Here is a 14,258-nt window from a genome sequence, read left to right on the forward strand (position 1 = left end):
GTTAAGGTAAATCAGGCTTTATGAACCACATCATTTACATACACATAATTTATAATCACTGTTTCTCAAGCCATTTTCCAAAAATGTACTTCTAGAAAAAAATAATGAATTTAGGATGTATTTTATAAATAAATTATTCTCTACATTTTTCTCAGCACAGCTTTTTTGAACATTTCTGTCAGGATATTAACACAAGCAGTTTCTCAGTTGTTTTGTGCTTATGCCAAGTGTATTAAAAACTGCTGCAATTAGTCAGAACAGCCATTCCACTTTGGACTGGGGGTGTGCTGCAGTAATGTACTAGCTACTGTGACATGTGCCGCCATGGTAGAATGTTCAGAAAGGCAGGCTTTCACTTGTGTGACTATATTGCCCTCTAATGCCTAATTTAATCAATACTTTCAGAATCCAAATTATATGTTCTGCATGATGTGACGTACAGTTATGAAAATCCTCTCCCTGACTCCTTGGGAGGCTGTGACCTGTCAGGACTGACAATGCAGGGCTGGGTAAGCCAATGACTTGCCTTAGTGTAAGACATTTCCATTGTTCGCTTGATTAAAACTCTGCTTGGGTCAATGACAATATAAAGGGATGTTCACGAGGAATCACAGGGGAGAAGATAGATGGATTGACAACATGGAATTGTCTTGTCTGTTTTGAAGTAGCCTGATATGGCTGAGCTCTGAGACTGACTTCCTGTTCATCTAGTCTGAACTTCAGCAGGGACTTTTGGACCTGAGAACAATTGACCAGACTGCTAAGGTTCAGGGCTAGGTGAACACTACAATACAAAAGAGTTGTTTAAAAAACAAAAAAAAAAACTTTCCATCAACACGCTGTATGATCCTAATTTTGCTCATCATTTCAGGATATTATACATTATTATTAATATATACTATATAGAATACTGTCCCCTGTGCAACTTAAAAGAATCCTGGGATGGTGGTGGTAAGATTGGGACCCAGTTAATTCTCCTACCGAACTTCTTTTAGCTTCAGTGGTGTGAGATAGGGCTGTCAATTTGGTTCGGCCCGAACTGAAAATCAGCCGAATTTCCCCTGATTCGGTGGTTTTTAGTTCGGGAGGAACCGAACTCAAAACTGGCGGGCAACCGGGGGGGCCGAATTCAGCGAGTTCGGGAGTTCGCGAATAAATTCGGCAAATTCGGCCGTCAGTAAGCAGCATAACCGTCAGTAAGCAGCATTCTCCTCCCCCGGCCAATCGGTGGGCAAGCTGGGTCTTCTTCTGGCCAATCAGTCAGGATTGAGTACTGGAGGAATCAGCTGATGTGCAGCCCAGCCAGGGAGAGAGAGAGAGAGAGCGAAATCCTCGTGTGTGTGTGTGGGGTGCTTGTGCACATTTGCTCCTTTCTGTGGCTGCAGGGGGCGTATTTTTGGGGGTACACACACAAAACTTTTAGTGGAGCTTCAGATGAAGCTTCTTAAGATACCCCCCAAGTTTTGTAAACATTGGGTCAGGGGGTCCCGAGATATGGGCTCCCCCCTTTTTTCTTTCCATGGCTGCAGGGGGCACATTTTTGGGGATACAGACCCCCAAACTTTTAGTGGAGCTTCAGATGAAGCTTCTTAAGATACCCCCAAAGTTTTGTAAACATTGGGTCAGGGGGTCTCAAGATATGGGCTCTCCCCCTTTTCCCTCCCCCCCTTTTCCATTTATGTGGCTGCAGGGGGCACTTTTTTGGGGATATAGCCCCCAAACTTTTAGCATAGCTTCAGACAGTTATTCTTAAGATACCACCCAAGTTTTGTAAAGATGGGTTCAGTGGGGGCAGAAATATCGCCTCCCCCCTTTTCTCTTTCCGTGGCTGCAGGGGGCGCATTTTTTGGGGTGCAGATCCCAAACTTTGAGCGGAGTTTCAGACCAGTGTTCTTAAGAGACCACCCAAGTTTTGTGAACATTGGGTCAGGGGGTCCCGAGATATGGGATTTCCCCTTTCCCCTTTTCCCTATTGGGATGAATGGATCAGCGAGCCGATCCTGTGTGCATCTTCTCCAGAGCAAAACGTCCCGTGCCTAATTGGAATCATCTTGGATTACAAGTCCTCCCCAGCCCCTCCTGATGGAACAGAAGACAGCCACAGTAAGACCCCTTTGGGGGCTTTAATCTATAACTTTTCTCCTGTGTATGTGTGTGTGTGTGTGGGCAGTTTCTGTGGGTGGGGGGGAAGCCAAAGGGGGCTGTCGTCGGTTCTGCCTGGGGTGTGTGTTCCCCCTCGAGTCTCTCGCTCCCTGGTTTGAGGGGGGAGGTTTCAGTTGTGTGTCTTCTGGTTTTTCCCTGTTGCAAAGGTGTTGTTTTACAAGGTTGAGTTGCTTTGCAAACTGTTGTCGGGACTGGGAGCTTTGTGCGTGGGCGGCAAGCTCTGCTGAGAGATGCACATTAAGGGTGGGGGGACCCCTTTCAGGGCCCATATCTCAGCCCCCCCTGACCCAATCTTTACAAAACTTGGGGAGTCTTTCAATAAACGTCCTTTGAAGCTCTGCCGAAAGTTTGGGACCTCTAACCCCAAAAATGCCCCCCCAGAGCCGCGGAAAGGCGCGATTGTGTTTTTAATGGCTTTATTCGGCCGAATTTTTTTTCCGAACTTTGAATTCCCGCTGAATTGAACGGATCCGAAGTGGGGGAGTTCGGACTTCGGCACATCCCGAATCTAAACGGGCCGAATTCGGCCGAATCCGAACTATACCGAATTTTTTTAAATTCAACAGCCCTAGTGTGAGAGCCCTTGAAAGCTTATTGCAATCTGGGGTAAGGGCAAGTTAGAGTTGGAGGATGTATTCCTAAAGGTGCACATCCTCCAAAAAGTAATTCCTGCCCCATTCACAGCTGCAAATGTGTGTGGGAGAGGTATTATTTATAAAGGGTAGAGAACATACTTTTCTTCAGTCCTAATAAATGCTTTCCAGGACTATTTGAATTTCAAAGGAGTTAGAACTGTCAAAACGTTGCATCTCTGGTCACCACAGGGCAAAAAGTGTACTTGCGAGCTGGGAAAGGTGCAGGAATGAGCAGTAAAAATGATCAAAATGTTGGAATGACTTCCCTACAAGGAAAGACCAAACAGGTGTGGGTTTTTTTCATTTTAGAAAAAAGAAAACTAAGATGGGCCCATCATACAGTTTGTAAAACTATGCATGCGGTAAAGAGTGTGTATAGAGAGAGTGTCCCTCCAAAACCTGGGGGTACCCAAGTCAGTTGATGGCAGAAGGTTGAGGACAGGCAAAATAAAGCAATTCTTCAAACAACATAAAAAACTTGAGAAACTCACTGTCACATGGTGATGGACCACTAGTAGATGGCTTTAAAAGAGGATGAGATGCATTCATGGAGGACAGGTATTACAATGGCTGTTTGCCATGATGGATGAATGGGAACTCTATGTCTAGAGGCAGTATACCTCTGACTACTAGTTACAGGGGGTGGAGCAGACAGACATTGGCCTCTGTATCCCTACTGTGGGTCTTCTAGGTGCATCTGGTCAACCATTGTGAATGGACACTAGACCAGATGGACCTTTGATCTGATCCAGTTACTCTCTTCTAGTGTTCTTATCTTTGAGCAGGAGGAGTGGGATCAAGAGATACACGCTAATTTCATATTCAAGATGTTTTAAGAGCGGTGGCACTCACTCCACAGCTCATGGAGGGTCACATTTGTACTTACTATCAACCAAAAGAGACACATTTACTTCCATTACTGGTATGAGGTCAGCATCTCATGGAGGCTTGCAGCTTACCTGTTCCTCCGGCAGTAACTGTTTCAAGGTGGGAACCATGTATCAACCACAAGCCCCTCTAGCCAAAGGCCTTGCCTACTTTCCTAAAACATGGGGCATTTCCTACATTGGGGCACAGAACTCAGAATATCCATAGGTGGCTCCCAAGACCTGAGTATCTCTCAGCTAATTTTCTCGCTTTCTGAGGGAAGAGGACTCTCTCTTTTTTTAATTAAATATTCTGTTCTCAGCATTCCATTATCCTGGAAAGAAATGGACATTCTCTGTGCTCATCAGTCCATTCTGGGATGGATTTTCTTCTTTTCTAAAATTTACAAGGTTTTTTTTTCATATCTTGTTTATCTTGCATATCTGAATATGCAAAACCCCTAAATGGTTTGTGGACAGCTCAATTTTAGTGTCCAACCTATGCATGGGATAATCAAAAACATTATTAGAAGGAGTAGAATATACAAAGGAATAAGAGAAGTAGAAATCAGCAGCACATGTATAACAGATGACAATGTTAATACAATTGTGACAAAGTCTGGTAGCAGACATTGACTGAGATTTTGGATTGAATTAACATGTCTGGGTTTGGTGTTCCATGCAGGCACGGAATCAATAAAGAAAAGCAGAAATAAATGAAAGTCATGAGATTAAGGTTGCCAATTTTGGCTTGGGAAATTCTGGGAGATTTGGAGGTAATGCCTGGGAATGGCAGAATTTGGTATGGGGAAGGAGCTGAGCAGGGCTATGATACCATACAATCTGTACTCCAAAGCTGCCATTTCCTCCAAGGGAACTAATCTCTGTAGTCTGGAGATAATTTGTAAGTCTGGGGAAACTCCAGGCCCTGTCTAGAAGTTGGTAACCCTACGTCAGACGCTTTCCTGACTACATTCGTAAGAAGGCTGTAGCCATATTCATCAAATATCTCAACCTTCAGATTAAATTATTTGTAATACATGTTTTGGGGCACTGCCCACAATATGTGTAAGATTCAGTAGAAAAGAGATGCACTGGACTACCTCTGTAATAAGTCATGTATTTGCTTCCTATTGTTTCCCTGGCACAATTAAAGGTTCCAGCCTCAGCATGTACATGCCTAGCTGATTTTGGCCTCAAATATATAACTGTAACAACCCCCAACCCCTCCCCCTCCAATGAACAAGGATGGCAACTCCACAGGGGCTCATGACCCAGTGGGTAGTCTACATAACTCATCTAAGGACCCCAACCGATGGGCTGGACCACTGGCCAAACTCACATATTCTTCTTAAAGATTCTTCTAAGGCAGAAAGTATTATAACCATTGAAAATGAAACTAGAGGCTTTAGCATATCTGAATTTATATTCTTATAAGTATTTTAAATAGTTCATTTTATATTTATTATAAAAAACAATGTGATTATACAACTATCTTCCCACTGCCTCAGTCTCTTTCCGAATCCTAATATAACCTCATAAAATGTTATTTGGGTTTTGATGAGATTTATAATGAATATGACAAAATGCAGTAGTTATATTGTATTGTGATCTGTGAAACCAGGATCAATAGCAGTTTCCTTCTTTCAACCATTTCCTTTTTAAGCCTGCAGTAATGTTTATCTTCTTCCTTTCCTAATTTTGCTGGGCCAGGCATGAATTCCGTTTCCAACAGAAATAGCAGCAATAACGTCAATTGCATACTTGAACAGCGATCATCAAACCTCCCACAGAAGACCGTAGAGAATGAATCAGAAGAAGATTCCCCCTCCTTTAAACCAACTCTTACATAATAACTAAACACTTACATTTTTAGGCTCTTACTTGAGGTGCCCCAGTTCAAAACCCAATCTATTTTCATTAATAATTTAGAGTGATTTGAGATCTTCACCACAAAGCGCTCTCTGTTTTGCTCACTCAGTGAAAAATGCTTTTATGCTCCAGTACAACACAGGATAGTCAATCAGAAATGATTAGACAAGGCCATATATTTCTCTTAACCTCTAAGTGTCTAAATAAAAATGTAGCTGGAAAGCTGTGGTCTCCTTTACTCATTACTGTAGCCTTGCCTTTGATCCCACCAACAAAAAGCACCACTTCAAGGTAAGAAGAAGAAGAGTTGGTTTTTATATGCTGACTTTCTCTACCACTTAAGGGAGACTCAAACCGGCTTACAATCACCTTCCCTTCCCCTCCCCACAACAGACACCCTGTGAGGTGGTGTATGGAAGTAACAGGTATATGACTTTAAGAACGTTACTTGCTAGAGGGTGATTAAGTGTTTAACCTTGATTGGTGGGGGAGGTTTTTTAAGGCACTTGTCTCGGCTTGGAAAAAATCTTTTTTCTTTCTCTTTCGACAGCCTTTACTAGTCTCTGGAATTATTTTCTTTTGCTTGTTTTGAATGGAGAACGTTGCTTTTATCTTCTTGAAAATAAACCTTGTTTTATAAAATTAACGAGAGAAGCCGTGCATGTTGTGGTGCGACTTTCCCCGGGGAGAACCAAAGGCCGATGAAATAAGGTTTGGACAAAGAAGAGCCTTCAACCTTGTAGTCAGACGAACTGTACCTTGCCCAGGGGGAGTTTGGAAGGGCTGTTATCAGCATTCCAAACCCGGACAAGAAGTTGCTGGCTCATACATGGTGGCAGCGAAGGAGACCCTGGATGTGTACGTACCGCAGCAGCTGTGAGTAGCTCTGAGGATTAACAAGCAAAGCAAGTTTGTTTTTTGTTTTTACTTGTCTTCCTAGTAAAGTTAACATGAGTTTGGGTCAAGGGGGTTCGCTATCTGGCAGCCCGTCTGACCAAGTGATTTATAAAACAGAGACTATTGGGCTGTCTAGCTGCACTAAAGAATTTTTTCCTGAATCACCCTTGAAGCCACAATTCAGCATTGAAGATGATATGCAGGGCCTAGGAATGAGTATGTTGGACTATAGAAAATTGCCAAGTGTTTCCCAGAGACGGGAGCTGTATTTGGAAACAGACCCATGTTTATGGCAGAGTGCAACACGAAATAAAATAAAGGAAGATTACGTGGGCACCTCACTTAAACAACTACAGTCTTCAGATAGTGCACAGCCAGCAGGTAATGGAGTTAACCCAATGTCATCTGCAGTCCCTCAGGGCCTGCATTCTCCAGCAGTGCCACCAGCAGCACCAATGGATCAGCTATGTACTTTGCTAGCTCAGTTGCTTGGGCAAAATGGACAACAGATGAATATGCTCCAGACCCATCTCATCCAGAACCAGGATGATAGATGGTCCCGTCTAAAGTTCCCAGAGCTGAGGTCAGGTGAAGATATTTCAGCTTTTTTTGCCCTGTTTGAAGTAACAGCAAAAGACTATGGTCTCCCTGAGAGAGAGTATATGGGAGTACTTAGGCGCTGTGTGCATGGAGAAGTTGCTGAGTTGTTAGGTCAACTAGCCCCAGATCAAGCAAGAGATTACCAGTATTTTAGGAATTTGGCCCTCCAGCAATTTGGGCTCTCTACAGAACAACTGAGAAGACGCTTTCGTGCTGCCAACCTGAGACCAGAAGAGTCTTACAGTGCATTTGTGAGCAGAGTTCACAGAATGTGTGTAAGGTGGGCAGAAAGTGCACAGGCACACACATTTCAAGATCTGCTGGAGTTGATAGTACGAGAACAAATTTTTCAAGCCATTCCTCAAGAGCATGCAGTTTTAGCTCGGGCCCAGAGACCTATGAATACACAAATACTTGCAGAGGTGTTAGATGAAGTTGCTGCTGCAAGTCAACCTTTACAGTCCAAGCGCTTTGGGTTTATTAGGTCTGAGAGGGATTGGCCACCCCTGCCCCCACGACAGACAGGAACTAAAGAGTACCAGCAAAGACCATCAGCTCCAATTCCCAGACAATGCTTTTTAGCACAAGCAGAGGCTTTGGGTCAGGAACAGAAGGAACACATCAGCCTTATGCCAACAGTGGGAGTTTGTTATCACTGTAAGCAAGGGGGACATATTCGAGCTCGATGCCCTTTATTGGTGAAAAAGGGTGCTTCGCAGCAACCAAGGATCCATCGAATTGCAAGTCAGCCACTGACACAGCTGGCAAATCAAGACCAACATCAAGAAAAGCAAAGGGAGACAGAACATCAAGAGAGTCTTGCAACAGCCCCCTTAGGAGAAGCACTTCAAACCCAGATGATATGTAAGCAAAGACCTGGGGGAAGTAGTGACTGGCCCGCTAGAGAAGTGCAATTAGGAAGAGAACAGCAAAGCCAGTCCCAGGATACAGTCCAACTATCAGAAGATAGAATTGAGGTGAACCGCATTGATTTGTCTACTGTCCCTAAAAAACCCATTTCATGCTATATCAGCCAAGAACAAGCTGAATGGTGCTCTAAAAAGAGAACAGTCTATGTAGAGGTACAAGAGAAGGCTCTCCTTAGAGCAACTTGGGACAGTGGAGCTGATATGTCATCTATTTGTGAAACCACATTTCATGATTTAGGGCTAAAACCAGATGGGAAGGTAGAAATTCGAACTTATGATGCCCAGCCTAAAGAGCAGCTTGTTACTTATGCTAAGGTCACGGTAGGGGACTGGACTGATGATATTCCATTGCTGGTTCATCAAGGAGATGATCCTGCCTTTTTGCTAGGGATGGATGTCCATTTTAAAATGTCAAAAGCAGGGGAATGCATTAGGCAGTTCCCAGTGGTTACTAGAAGCAAGGCTAGGGTTGTTGAGATGCAAGGTCCAAGTCAGAGTGAGGAGAGCCCGCTACTATATACTCAGCAGGAGAAGGCAGGAGAACAGGGAGTGAGGGAGCAAGCTTTACAGCAGTTAGATCAAAGTGACCAGTCTCCGTTTGAGACTGAAAGTATGACTCAATCTGCGGAATTTGATTCACAAGTCTTTAGGAAGAAGTTGCTGGCTCATACAGGTGGGTGAGGCTGAGAGAACATGACTGGCCCAAGGTCATCCAGCTGGCTTCATGGGTAGGAGTGGGGAAACAAATCCAGTTCTCCAGATCAGATTCCACCGCTCCAAACCACCACTTAACCACTACACCACTTCAAGGCAACAAAAAGAGTTGGTTTTTATATGCTGACTTTCTCTACCACTTAAAAGACGCCCAAACGGGCAGGGAAAGAATATCAAGTTTAAAGCCATGCTGTTTTGCTAAATAAGCCCTGCAGACCCTTTCCTTCAAGCCATGCTTCATAACACCCAACAGACTGAATCAATGTAGTTAAATCTGGAATAATTTGGAACTAATACTAAGGTGTTTATATTATACAGGTTAATTTACATGTTTGAGAAAGGATACAAGGCTAGAAGGCAGGCATAAAAGCATGGACAGCCAACTTGCAGCCAATCCTGGAGGGGGCCAAATAGATTCAGGGAGCTGACTGATTGCTACGCCAGCATATCTCCGTGATACACTGGTGTAAGGGACAGTTATGCTGGCGCAAGACCCCAGTGCCGCCGAGCCGCTGCACCACCCTAGGGTGCTGGCACAGCTCTGCTGCAGCTGCGTGCCAGTGCAACTCAGGCACAGCCCCCTGCGCTGGTGGTGTTGTGGGGCATGGACAGAGTTAGTCCGCTACCTAAGCCCTTTCTGCTTCCTGACAGAGGTGCAAAGTTATACTGACAAAAAACTGGGCCCTAGTTTGTTCATCAGCGATTTGTGTGATCTGTTTTCGATCGTGAGAATCTGTATGAGCTGTCTTTTGTACTATGCCTATTAAAGGTTATTGAATTGAATTAACAAAAAACACAGCGCAGCCCTTAGGTGCACATTGGGTCAAAAAGACCAAGTGTCCCCCCACTGCAGTGACCATGCCCATGAGACCCCAAGCAGCTCAGATGCCAATTAAGGGTGCGACCAATTGCTCCTTCCCCTGCGGTGGTCAAGCCTCCTCCCTAGAACCCAATCACAGCCACCCAGACTTACAAAACCCCCAGCAGAGTGGGTCTCTACCCTGGGACATACGACCTGAATGGAGTTGTCCACCTTGAAGTGCTGGAATGAACCTCTTGGCCCTGCTTGGAAACATGTCATGCCCTCATAGTGTAGAGTGTCCCTTACTAGTGGGAATTGATAAGGTCTGCCTGGAGCTGAGGCTGTCAGGAAGGTGGAGATACCACCTGTGGTAGTGGGTGCCGCAGCATCAAGGTGTTGAGGAGTGTGAGGGGTCCTGTTGTCCCCTCAACCCTTGGGGGAGGGGCTATTCCTCTGCTACCCCTACCATTCCCAAACCCCCATCACTTGATGACTCCTTCTTTTCCCTCCACTGATGACTCTCAAAGTGGGGTTGCTATCGCAGGACCATCTACAGTAGTGGCCAAGGGAAGTGCCAGGAGGGCCAGTCCCCAAGGAAGTCAGGACCCAGACCAAGGACTGAGGAAGGAAAGGGCCACCGTCAGTGTAGCCACCCCATCTCCCCTGTCAGGGTGCTTGTCTGGGACCTTGGGGCCCAATCACCCAAGCCATTATCTCCCTGTGCTATGCGAGGAGGAGATGGAGTTGAGTGACAAGAGAGGAAGATAATGGTGGCCGGACTGCAGAGGCAGGGGGGCTACAGAGGCAAAGCTGGATAGTGGCACCCAAAAAGATGTTAATGAGTGCCCACATGGGCTGAGGCTTTGTTCTCTGTCCCCCCAACCCAGGACCCTTTTTCCTGACGTTTGCAGCTAATGTTGTCAACCACCTCTATGCTATGACCCCCACAAGGTGAACTGTGGCGGCTGAGTTGGTCATCCTGTGGTATCAGAGAGTCCCTAGGACCAGCCCCTAGGACCAGTCAAGCCCATGCAGTGGGTCTAACATCTTCGGATGGCAGCAAAGTGGGAGCAACAGAGACTGGGGAGGGTGCAGGAGCCACAGGTGAGTCACCTTCTCCAAGCTGGGTGGTGCAGCTGCTGGTGCTCTGGGCAGCATGGGGGATTCTGGCCCCTTGCCAGGTCCCCATGCACAGGGCCTATGCCTGGCTCAGCCCATCCCCCACCCGGTCATCCAGGCGGGCAGTGATCGAGCATGAGTGCTTGGAGAACTGTTGACAGTGGTGGGAAGCCTTTTCCAGGGGCCAGCAGTGGATGAAAGGGCTGTCAGCCTCCATGATGGCAGCTGCCGGGCACCTGGAAGGGCTGCTTGCTGTCACGAGGGACGTAGGGGAGGGTCAGGTGTGCATTGAGAGACTGCTAGGGGACCTGTTGGAGGCTCTTCATCCTTCCCTCATGATGCCTCACTCTGGCAGCCCCCCTCTTGCTCTGCCGCCAGCAGGAGTGGCACAGGGGTTGGTGCAGGGGCACCCTCAGCAGTGTGGGCATCCTGCTGGAAGGAGCAGCTTCCAGTGAGCGGAGGGCACTTGTGACTGCACAGACTACCCATGACATCTCCCCCTTCTCCTTCTGAAGTGTGGGTACCCGCTGCTCGGTGTGGGCAGGTGGCCAGCTTGTGATGTTCACGGGGGGAATGCTGGGGACCATGCCAATACTGGCAGGAGCCCAGGGACTTCTGGTGGGACTTGGGACTCATTAAAGGGACTTGGACACAATAAAGGTGTGCCACTGAGCGAGCCAGCATCCCTGCCTATGCTCTTTCCGCCCTCGGGCTCTGATGGGCGTTTGGCTCAGCCCCCATATCAGGTGGCCCTGATTAGTTCTGGCTGCCTTTCTGTCATGGCCCTGCCACCTTGCCACTACACTGCCAAAAAAACACTGTGGCATGGTTGCTGGGAACCCTGACATGGTTGTGGCCACTGAAAGATGGCTACACTTATTTCCTGCTGGCTGCACATGAACAAACCCTGCAGGGCTCAGACTAGTGGTGCCATAGTTACACAGCACCTCACCGCTGCAGCACAGGTGCACCTCAGGGTTGCTCTGCCCATGAACCATCTTTGTAGAAAATGAAGTCACATCAAGTGCAAACTACTAAAACACGTAGTTTGCACAAAGCAGGACATCTATTGTCATCTTATCCAAGTTAATCTGTTTTTGAAATAAAGTTATCTAGATAGCTCTACACACCTACCCTGCCTCCAGTCCTGCCTTACTCACCCATCCCAGCACCATCTCTTCTTTCATCTTTCCATCACATTTTGTACCTTTTTTGTTAGTGTTGGGATGTCAGTCTATATACGTGTGGACTTCTCTGGGAAAACACATGATCCTCCTCTAAAAAAATATATATTCTTGTAATCAGTTTGCTCTTATTCTACAACAAAAAATAACTTTAATTATAAAGTTGGGAAGAATAATACCTGGAAGACTGATAATCAACCAATTAACTTGGGTTAACAGGCATTCAACTGTCCATAAACAATTATTTCAGCCTCACTCAGAGAAGGCATAGGTATTCAGTTCATTGTACACACCCCCCCGAAAAGAAATCATCATGTTTAGAGATAACAATACAAGAATGTACTTTCAGTTCCCAGACAAGTGAAAAAACAAATTCAGCCAATAACTACATACCAGTGCCTTTTGCAAATGAGATTCTCAGTGTAAAAAGAAATACTTCTACATACATTCATCAAGCTGGATCATATACCTTAACAAGCTTTATTTATTTAATTAATTAAAATACGTATATACTCATCTTTCTCACAGACATCCTGGGACCCAAGGCAAGTAGCACAATTTGAACAATTTAATAAAGCAAATCACTAAAAACAGCACATTCAAAGCATAATAAACTTAAACAACATATGCCTGCGCTAGCAGGATATTGCCCCTTTGTCCAGGCTCAGGCTGTCCTGCAAACTCTCGTTTACCAGTTTTGCAGCTTGCTGGAAAGCCAGGAGAGCAGGAGCCCCCCCTGATTTCTTCTGTGAGACTTTTCCAGAGGCATGGGGCAGCTTCAAAAGGATGAAATAAAATAATCAAGAATTGCTGTGAATCAGAAATGTAGTTCTCTGCTAAATAAGGAAAATCATTGGGTTTCCTGAACATTGACAATATAGTGGGCAATAACATTTTTCATTAGACAAAACTATGAGATGATGAGCAATATAAAACACATGGTTATGAAGGAGATGAAGCATATCTAAAACATGCCTTTTTAATGACAGCCTGCTTTTTATCATGTTTGGAAAGAAAAGTAAGCCGGACTCAGCTTTCACTGTACCATATTTCTGGATACTATAGGAAAACACCTGCTCTTCCTTTCGTTTTTCTTTAAAAGTTTCTACAGTCTGGAAAAATAGTTATGTACCATAAATATCCCTCTATGAGTCATTTACTTAAGTGAACAGCTGCCTCCTAATTAGCCAAATGTTCTTCATTTTAAATCATACAGCTAAATGAACAACCTACAACAGGCCAGAATGGAAAAAAGAAACTCCGAAATTGAAACGGCACAAACCTGCCATTTGTAGCAATCTGTAGAGGTCAATACTTTGACTTCTGATCTGGTGAGTTTAGATAATCTTGCTTGTTGTCTGAGCTGAAGAATGTTCTGTAGCAGAGGATGAACCTGCGTTAGAACGAACAGACTTTAGAGGTGTTCAGCCTTGGTTAAATACTCAAGTATAGTGTAGCATTTTTAAAGTCAGATTAGGATTTGGAAGACTCAGATTTGAATCCCCCACTGTGCCAAGGAAGCTCATTGGATGACTCTGGGCCACTCATTTAGCCTAATTTACCTCACAGGCTTGTTATAAGGATAAAATGCAGGAGGGGAGATGATATTGCAAATGTCTCTAAATAAATAAATAAGTAAACATTATCAGAAGTTTTACAGATACACAGTCCATTCCTGAAAATTTGGGCTGAAAGTCTTTAGGAGGCAGCGTGACCCCGCCGCCAGCGTAAGTGCATGTAAAACCGTGATTACACACACTTACGCTGGTGGCGAGGCCAGTCCCGCTGGCGGCCGAGCACCGCGGGACTGCACCTCACCCCTCTGCTGGTGTAGCCTCTCTGTGGTGTAGGCCATGGCGTAGAGAGGCTGCGCTGGCGCAGGGGGTGGGGCGGGGCGGGCATTCCGGTGCCAGGGGGAGGAGACGCCAGTTAGGTGGCTTCCTATCCCGGTTCGGCCTGTTACAGCTGTGCTGCGCCTCGCTGTTTTCAATGGGGCGAAAGGCCCCGGTAAAAAAGCTTAGGAACCACTGCGCCTCTTCCCCGCTGACTCCGCATGCCGTCATTTCAGAAATGGGCTGACAGTGATAATAATTATGGCCAGGACTCGGCGGATATGTTTAGGGAATTATTAAGCGGTGAGAATCCTCAAATCACAAACAAGGTCACCAAATATTATGCTGTTATTATGAAGCTTCGTAAATCTCTGCTAAAATGATGTTATTTGTGCATATTGGGCCACCTTCTCTCTCAGTCTTTCATGTAGAGTGTTTTTTAAAATTTATATTTATATGTCCTATCATTTTAAATCCGTTTTTATATGGTTTATGTTGAGGTTTATTGTTGTATAATTTTTACTGGTCTGATTGTAATAATAAATTGATTGGCTGAATAATTATGAAGGGAAATAATTGGCATCAATCAGCCAAAGTAAAGCTCTTTCAATACCACTGATTTCAGTGGAAGAGTTTAGTGTATGC

General features: G+C 45.3%; 1 protein-coding gene across 2 annotated transcripts in view; it reads right to left on the reverse strand.

Annotated features, from left to right (window-relative positions):
* The window catches only part of DLGAP1 (DLG associated protein 1), a 183,522-nt gene extending 170,357 nt beyond the window's left edge, over nucleotides 1-13,165 (reverse strand). For both annotated transcript variants that reach the window (XM_056854303.1, XM_056854302.1), the window contains exon 1: nucleotides 13,064-13,165. The gene's annotated coding sequence lies outside the window, so the exon portion shown is untranslated. The remainder of the gene's footprint in view (nucleotides 1-13,063) is intronic.
* Nucleotides 13,166-14,258: the final 1,093 nt, after the last annotated feature.

Source organism: Euleptes europaea, chromosome 8 (genome assembly GCF_029931775.1).
Source record: "Euleptes europaea isolate rEulEur1 chromosome 8, rEulEur1.hap1, whole genome shotgun sequence".
Taxonomy (NCBI): domain Eukaryota; kingdom Metazoa; phylum Chordata; class Lepidosauria; order Squamata; family Sphaerodactylidae; genus Euleptes; species Euleptes europaea.